The following is a 9,105-nucleotide window of genomic DNA, read 5'->3' on the forward strand; positions in this document are numbered from 1 at the left end:
TTTATGCAAATACACGATTTACTTTGTTCGTTTTATTGTTATTTTCTCGTGTATTTGAAGATGAAACTACAATTAGTGCACGGTGATCGTTTGTTTTTTATGTTTGGATGTTATGTTTATATTTAGCGTTTTTAACAGTTGAGGATTTCTTAAAATATTGTTGAAAAGCGGCAACAATTTCGTCCGTGATTTAACAGATTATTTGGATTATTATAATTGGACGGCAGATTTTATGCATTTATAACAAAAATGCGGAGTCCAAATGGAAAGCAATGAATACATTTAAAGAATTTAAAAATGCTGTTGTATTAATTTTAACTCGTTTAAGTGATTAAAACGAACAATTATTTTCATTTCATTACTGTTTCTTCCTTTTATTTCGCACAAAGATCAATCGGTTTAACTATATTAATAAACGTTTCGTCTCTTTTTATTGTTATGTTACTGTAACTGTTGTCATTGTACATGTATTTTAGTGGGGTTACTATTGTTACGATAGTATGATTGGTATAATTGAATAATCGAATGATGTGAAAGAAGTGGGAGTCGATGTATTGAATGATCGAATGATGATTGAGAAGTAACAAGCGATTGAAATTGTTATATGTGCTTTAATTACGTATTTAATAAATTGATAAAATATTATCAACAATTATGTAATCTCACACTATTCTCAGCTTATCAAAATTAACAAAAGAAACAATCTATATTTGCTTAATTTGTGCATCTGGCAATAAGCTTTGACAATTTTTATTTTCCAGAAATTTTTCTGCAGTTTAATTAAAATAACAAACGCTTCGTCCGTTCTTATATTATTGTATATTGTATCATTGCATATGTTATTATATATTGTTACACTATTTTCAACTAATCAAAACTATTCAAATGAACAATTCAATTCAATTTAATTTCTGTTTCTTACTTTCATTTTGTATAAAGATTATTTCAGTATTAATAAACGCTTCGCCTAATATCATTGTTACGTTATTACATTTTACAACAACATATAGTTTATTTTGCATAATTCCATTATTTTCAACATATCGAAATTATTAAAAGATCCTATACATTTTTACATAATTTCTGTATTTTGCAGTGAACTTCGACAATTTATACGTTGTGCGTGGAGATCCGCGGTCTAATTAAAATAACAAACGCATCGTCTGCTCGATCGAATGGTATTCGCCGGGGGTTGTACTATCAGCGTTTGCGTGGAGGAGGATCTTCGAGCGGAAACGCAGCACGCGCGTAGAAAGCAGGGACGAAGCCTCGGCTCGCCTCGCCTCGTCTCGCCTCGTCACGTCACGCCGCTGGCAAAGGGAAACGTTAACGAATTTGACAAGAACGAAGGCCATACAAATTTCCTCGGCGTGCCGTTGATCGGCCGTTTAAGCACGGAGACGCATTTTACGGTGGCCCAGCAGGCTTTGTTTGTACGCAGAAATTGCCGGAGGGGCGCCCACTCGCGAGCCAACGCGCCGCAGGAAACACAGATATAACAGTATACTTACGTGGTTGTATTGTGGCGAGAGAACGCACGCGACGACGTCACTGGTAGCGGCAACGTACACACGCGTTTAGACGTCGCGTCGCGCCGCGCCGCGCCGTTGCCATCGACGTTCGTCGTTGTTGTTGTCGGTGCATAACCACGCAATGACAGTGGACACGACCCGGCGTTGTCCACGTGCGCCCGCGCGTCTCATGAGAATGAGGGACCAGCGCAAGTGGCTTGTTTAATGCGCTCGAATACAATGTCCGTAGTACGCACGACACTGCCGCTACTTGTCCCCACTTCCTCCATTTTTCTTCTTTTCTCATTGTTACGCTTCCTCCTCGCGATTCTTTAATTAGGCATATTTGATCATTATTCGGTAATTATTTGGTGATTGAGATGGAGCTGCAGAATTTGGAACATTCACTAACTTCTCCCTTTTGTTTCGTTATTGTTCTTTCTTCTCTTTTCGTTTGCTTAACCCCTTGCTTTACGATTTATTCTCAAAGAAACGTGCGTGTGCAAACAATGAAATAATTAAATTAAGAGCAACTCTGTGCGAGATGTTACAAAATATGTGCAACTAAAATATTTCTGTTTTTATTTAGTATATTTATGTAAATGTGGATACTATTTAATTTGTAATAGAACAGATTGATACAGTAATGCTAATTTTAAATAAAAATTGGAAAATATTCTTCGAATGTTACAATGAAATTTAGAGAAAGATTTGTAACATAATTGAAATTATCGTGAATAAAATTTGCAAACTATTTAAATTTCTTTTTAGTATTAAAATTTAATATATTAAAATAATAATTCCTCCTTGCTGTTAGATCTCAATTTTGATATCTGCTATTCACGTATTTTTTATGTTATTTATACAGTGTGCCTTTGCATTAGCTATTTACGTTAATTACTTATTATTTTATTATTCAATATTTTGGTTAATTGCTTGCAATTTATTATACTATTTAATTATTTGAGTTGCTATTCAATTATTAGACTTTCTTCATTATATCAATATTTGTCATTTACATAAATAACCAGCTACTTCCAATTAGTTTGCAGCCTTATTATTTCCTACTTACACTATCATTCAACGATTTGCTGTTTCTAGGAATCATTTTACTTGGAGCATATATGAATGATCATGGTTGAAATTCATTGTTCTTACAAAATAAATAATTATTGAGGCGATTTTCAATTGCAAACTCTATTAAATTGCCGCCTTCTATGTTCTACACATCAACATCTGAACTTGTGAATTTACATAAACATTTACAGTCGAGCAGTGTGTCACGAAAGTCTAATTGATGAATCAACGATGCGATTACTCACGATGCTTAATTGAAATGATTTTGTCGTCCCTGGTTTCTGCATTCACGATGAATCGGAGTCCGGAAGTGGTCTGATCTCCTCAATCTCAATTAACATTAATTTTGCAACACAAGACAAAACGCACTTTTTAAGATTTTAATGTAATATTATTTTTAACAAAATGATAAAAACACATTGTTCAAAATATTTATTTTGAATTATTTTCTAAGTTTAATCACATTTTCGCAATTGACTTTTCAACTTTTTCAATGAACATAAATAGTAAATGTAACGACAATATAAACATTAACATGTACAGCAAATTCGTAAATAATATATGTGCATACATTGCAGATGTGAAGTAGCATGACTCACGAAGGAATTCACAAACATCTTTTAAAACAAAACAAATTTTTCAAAATTGGACCAAGTGACTTGAATTTTTTGTAAATATCAAAAGGACTGGTTTATTAGACAATGTCTAAAAATTGAAATACCAAAAAGAATAAAATATTCACGTCTTTCTTATTTCCTATTTAAACCAAGTATATATTGAATACAAATATTTTAACAATGCAATTTGTGCGTGAAATGATTTATATGCGTCGAAAATTTTATCGAATCCGGCTGACGTTGTTATAAATTATAAACAATTAAATACTGCGAAAATTATAATATTTCTTTCTAGGCTCGGGTGAGAAAATTAAAAAACTTAAGAATGTTATCTTTTTGCTATTCCAACTAATTACAATTTTTGAAAAAAATTTGTTTAGATATTGTATAAAACATTTCAAAAAAGTTTAAATCTTTCGATCCAATTTTAAAAACGTTTTTCCATTTTAGAAATTATCCAACTGTTCTAGAAAGTGATCGAAAAATCACAAAATTTTACAAAATTTATGTTAAATAAAAGTAAAATAAAATTAATTTTAAAAATTAACTTTGACAATTTTACAAAAGATCGTTAAAAATAATATTGTCAAGCATTCTGATTTATCGTAGGTTCCACGAAACTTTTTAAAATTCGCATAATAAGCGAATGAAGAAAAATAGTGGTAATAAGGGAAGTAATTTGAGGTCGTTATGGTCGTGATCCACGCAGACGCGAGGTCATCGGAAATCGAGTGGCCACCACGTGCGGGGGTGTGTCGCGCACAGTTCACGATCATCCACAGAACTAATGCCGAAAGTAATCTGTCTGTATGAAACTTAAAGTCACCCTTCCTTCACGCGGGTACTGTGTCTAATCGATCACGACACGCTCGATCTTTCACCCTCTCCTCGACTTCCAATCGCAATTTAACCGCGCGTTCATCCACGCTGCCTCTTAGCTTTGTCATTCGTTACAATTCGCCTTTTCGAATCAACAACGTCCACAAACCTTATTCGTGTCGTCAATCTTTACAAATATTTTCTTCCTAAGGAAATCTCTGCAGAAAACAATTATTAACTAGACAATGTTCGACATAAACGCAATATTTTTAACCTGAAAATGATTATCAACGTAGCTGAAAATTAATTTAATAGAGAGTTATACTAAAAGAATTTGAGAATACAGCTCACTGATATAATTAAATAAATAACGGAATTATTAAAAGAGTCCCAGTTCACTAAAATAATTAAGTAACTAAAGAAATTATTAAAAGAATTCCAGCTCACTGAAATGATTAAATAAATAAAGAAACTTTTATTTGTTACAATTGAGAATGATCATTTTTATATTGCATAAAGATCAACAGCACATCTAGTAATTACAACAAACAAATTCTCCTTTCTCTCGCTCGAGTGTGTTACACTTTAGCGCGAGATAAATTGCGCCAACGATAGTCGTCGATCGTTCTCGCAATGCTTATTAGTTGTTCATTTGGCGGTCGGAATAATGGGCGCGCCTAATCACGCGTAATTGTCGTCGAACAAGAACGTGGCCAGTTCCTTTCATCAATTCCGGCGAAGAGTCGCATAAGTCCTGAAAATAATAGGGGTCTTTTTGTTCCACAGCTGTGCTCCACTTGTATGTATAATACACGCCACTTACGAAATCGAGCATCAGAGAGGGTTAAACCCGATAAATCTCTTTTTTCTTTCTCTCATTCTCTTCTCTCTCTCTCTCTCTCTCTCTCTCTCTCTCTCTCTATCTCTCTCTCTTTATCTTTCTCTCTTTTTCTCGCTCTCTCGCTCTCTCTCTCTCTCCCTCGAGCGCGTTTTCATTTCTCCGCCGCTTGTGCCCTCGCGTCTTTTGTTCCCGTGTACGACGTCCTGTTTGTTTTAAAGGGTCACAAAAGCTGTTCAAATGGGCAACGGGTTAACACATTCACTATACCGCGGACACGTTTTTCGTGATCGTGCCGCGCACCCCTTGTGCACGGAACAGCCCTGTAGCAAATCAGCCGTTAATACGCGCTAAAGAATACATTTTCCACTCGTGAATAATCGGTCATGCTAACCCAGCAACCATATACCTTCCCTTTGAACCGTTCTCGTCGTCGTCGTCGTCGTTCACACGTTAACGATGTTTTACTGGAAATTAACAGTCAATGCGTTCCAAGACGCTGGACTGCGGATCTTCGCACAAAATACTAATACTCCGTGTGAATTGCACGAACGATATTGTAAAGCTTTATTCAAAATAGCAAGTCGCCTAATTTTATGAATGAAACGAAATACAAAGTGTGCGAAATACTAAGCCAAGTGAATTGTAGGAAGAATATAAAACCTTGTGCAAGATACTAATTTACGAAATTTAAGAGAACTGTGTGCAAGATACATACTAATTTACAAAATGAATTGTGAGAAAGAAAGAAAATATTAATTTACCAAGTAAATTAGAAGTAAAAAATAAAGCATTGTATAAAATACTAATGTGCAAAGACAATTGTACGAAAGAAACAAAACTTTGTGGAAAATTCTAATTAGCGAGATGAGCAGTGAAAAAGAAACAATATTCCATGCAAAATACTAATTCGACAAGCAAATTGTACGATAGAAACAAACGTTTGTCCAAAAATTTTAATTTGCCAAGTAATTTGAAAGTGACAAATAGAACACTGTACGAAATACTAATTTGCCAAGCGAATTGTAAGAAAGAAACAATTCATGAACGACGTCAATAATTTAAAAATAGGCAGAATGTAATTTTGCATTCTATAATTCTTCCTAGATTTTGTTCATTAATTTCCACGATCTTAGGATGATCAGCCAACAAAAATAACCATAACAATCCTAATCACGTGAACAATATGAAGAGTTGAACAAAAATTCTATTGTCTATTAATCATCTGAGATTAATATTATAATATTATATATCTGAATTATTATTATATATCTATATATCTGAGATTAATACTGCCCTGAGATTAGAAGGTGGAAGCATTCCATCGGCATGAATCCTTTCGCTTCCAAGCAGAGACGATAGTCACGGCACGGTCGTTCATTGAGGACTCGGTGTCATTCTCGGAAACGCGGAATCCATGAATGAAGCTGGCAACGGCACACGTACTACATACGCAGCCGCGATAAGAATAATTGTTGAACGTTGTCTAGGGGGCAGCTGGTAGTGGTCGCAAGTCAAGGAGTTTGACCCGTGGGCGCAGCCGTCAATGAGGCAAGGGACTAACCAAGACCCAGGATACGAGGTCGTCTACTTGACCCCACAGCGCGCGCCGGATGCCACCGTTTTTCTCTCCAGAATTGACCGATTCAATTGGAACACCGGCCACGCGTTTGCTCGCGAAAAATTCGCCGACTCTGCTTTCTTAATCCTTAAATGGTCCGCGAGTCCTTCGAGGATCAGCGTCGGCTGTTGGGGACACCGAGCTGAGCAGGGTGCCAAGGGTCGCGTACTCTATTCAATCGAATTCGACTCTTATTCAATCTAGCTTCTTGAAGATTGCACTCGGAATATTTTGGTTCGGATAACAGAAACGCTAACTCGTTTGCTACAAGCATTAGTTTCGCTGCTTGTTCTTATTGTTGAAATGTTTGATTTGCACTCGAAGGGCGGATCTTTTTGATCGGAATGTAACCGCTCAATTGTAATTTTATTTATCGATTTTTCTAACGTATTTTGTTATACACTTCTTCTCGAAGTACCGATGAAACCTGACGTTCAAATAACAATTCTTAAAGTCCGGGTCCAGATGGATCCAGGTTCTGCTACCCGCGTTGAACGCAACGTACCAGCTTTATGAATTTTTAAAACAATTTAGCAAAGGAATAGCGAACGTGTTAAGCTGCAATTTTAAATTAAAGGTAATCTTGTATTGTACGATGAAATTAGGGACCTAAGTTCGTGATGAAGATAAGGACATAATATGTTGACGAAGTTAAGGACCTAATATGGTGATGCAACTAAGGACTTAACGTCTTGATGAAATTAAGGACCTGACGTGTTGATGAAATTAAGGACCTGACGTGTTGATGAAATTAAGGACCTGACGTGTTGATGAAATTAAGGACCTGACGTGTTGATGAAATTAAGGACCTAGTAGGCTGATGAAGTTAAGGGCCTAATATAATAATAAATTTAAGGACTTAATATGGTTATGAAGTTAAGGACCTAATATAATAATGATAAAGAGAGGGACCTAATATGCTAATGAAGTTAAGGCCCCAATATGATGATACAATTAAAGATTTAATATGACTATGAAATTAAGGACTTAATATCATAATGATGAAGTTAAAGACCTACCGTGCTAATGAAGTTACGGACTCAATATGATAATAAAATTAAGTACCTAATATTATCATGAAATTAAGGATATAATATGTTGATGAAACGAAGGACCTGATATGAGGGTGAAATTAAGAACCGTATATAGTGACAATGTACGTATACATTGTACGACAATGTGAAGGACCTCACATCCTGCGTAACCAGCTCCCGTCCAGTAAACAGGATCATAAGCTTGTGGACGACATTATTAACGCTACATTAGCTCGATTCAGTGGAGGTTGGTGTTTTCCAGAAACACAAACCACCGAAGGGAGGGACAGCGACCGGTCGATGCCGAATGGGGAACAATGGATCAAATTAAAGTCACCATGGGAAAGTTAGGGGTTAGGACCTCTTTCGCTCTAATGCTCCGCGGACTATTTTATCTTCCGGGGCTGTTCGTCATTCCTGAAATCCTTGATGCGTGATCACGCGTTCCGACCACACGTGACTCACACTACTTCCATGTACATGTAGTGATTGCAACAATATCGTGTCAACACGTGTCGCTCTGTATTCGTCCGTTTCCGATTGGAGCTTGTGCGAGATCAATGTGCACGATTATTTGCAGATGCTTTCCTGTAATTCTTGCGTTGATGTCATGAAATGTTAGCAAATAGTGCAACGAGAAAATGTTATTAAAAAGTTCTAACCGAAAGAGCAACCGGATAATGTTATCAAAAAATGGTCCTCAAAAGAGCAACCATATAGTGTTATCAAGAAATAAGATAAAAAAATGATCAGATATTGTTATTAATAAATGTTTACGGAAAGTGCAAGTAAAAAATGAGGAACTAGAAGTGGAACCTAATAACGTTTCTAAAGAACGTTCCCAGAGGATGTTACCGAGAAACGTAACCTAAAAACGTCACCAAATTATCATAAATAAAAGAAATGATCATAAATTAAACTAGAAATTAATTAATTACGAATTAATTGCTTTTTATGGCCTCAAATATCCTACGTAGCGCGCTGTTGGATGAAATGACAAAGTTGCATCAAAATCAAAGAATCAAAACGAGATAAAAATGAAATTTTGACACAATTGAGATAAAGCGATACATTGTTTTTACATTAAAGCTGAAATGTTACAGAATAATGGGAAAATAGAAAGAATGTGCTATGATCATTTTTTAACCATGAAAATTGATGTCGAACTTAAAATATTTCGACAGAATTGTGATTTAATCAATACCACGTAAAATTGGATTTTCGTAATTTTTTAATTGAATTTCTTTCCTGTAAATTTTGACACGCTGATTGCAAAGCCGATCGCAAAAATCTACCAATTCAGGATATTAAGGAAAAAATCGATTTAAGCGAAACTCTATATCTGACGATAAGATGTCGATACGATATCAATAATCGACAGTCTCACCTGTGGGTCCAGGACTAGATAAAACATTTAGGCGATCGGATGGACAAAGATCCGAGGTGTTGACGCGGCCCCGGGGTGGTTTAAGAGAAAGCGCGAGGCACGAGAGGGGTCTCATAGAATAGATAAGGCTCATGTTCTTGGACCCCTCGGCTCTTATCGTGGATTGCGCGGAACTCGATCCCATCCTTCGGGATCTATGGG

General features: G+C 35.9%; 1 long non-coding RNA gene across 1 annotated transcript; it reads right to left on the reverse strand.

Annotated features, from left to right (window-relative positions):
• Positions 1-591: 591 nt before the first annotated feature.
• LOC143263842 (uncharacterized) lies at positions 592-1,780 on the reverse strand. The gene is made up of 2 exons (XR_013037167.1): positions 1,512-1,780; positions 592-1,310 (listed from the first exon to the last, which is right to left on the reverse strand). It is a non-coding gene; the product is annotated as an uncharacterized LOC143263842 (long non-coding RNA).
• Positions 1,781-9,105: the final 7,325 nt, after the last annotated feature.

The sequence above is a fragment of the Megalopta genalis genome, chromosome 2 (genome assembly GCF_051020955.1).
Source record: "Megalopta genalis isolate 19385.01 chromosome 2, iyMegGena1_principal, whole genome shotgun sequence".
In the NCBI taxonomy this organism is placed as follows: Eukaryota; Metazoa; Arthropoda; class Insecta; order Hymenoptera; family Halictidae; genus Megalopta; species Megalopta genalis.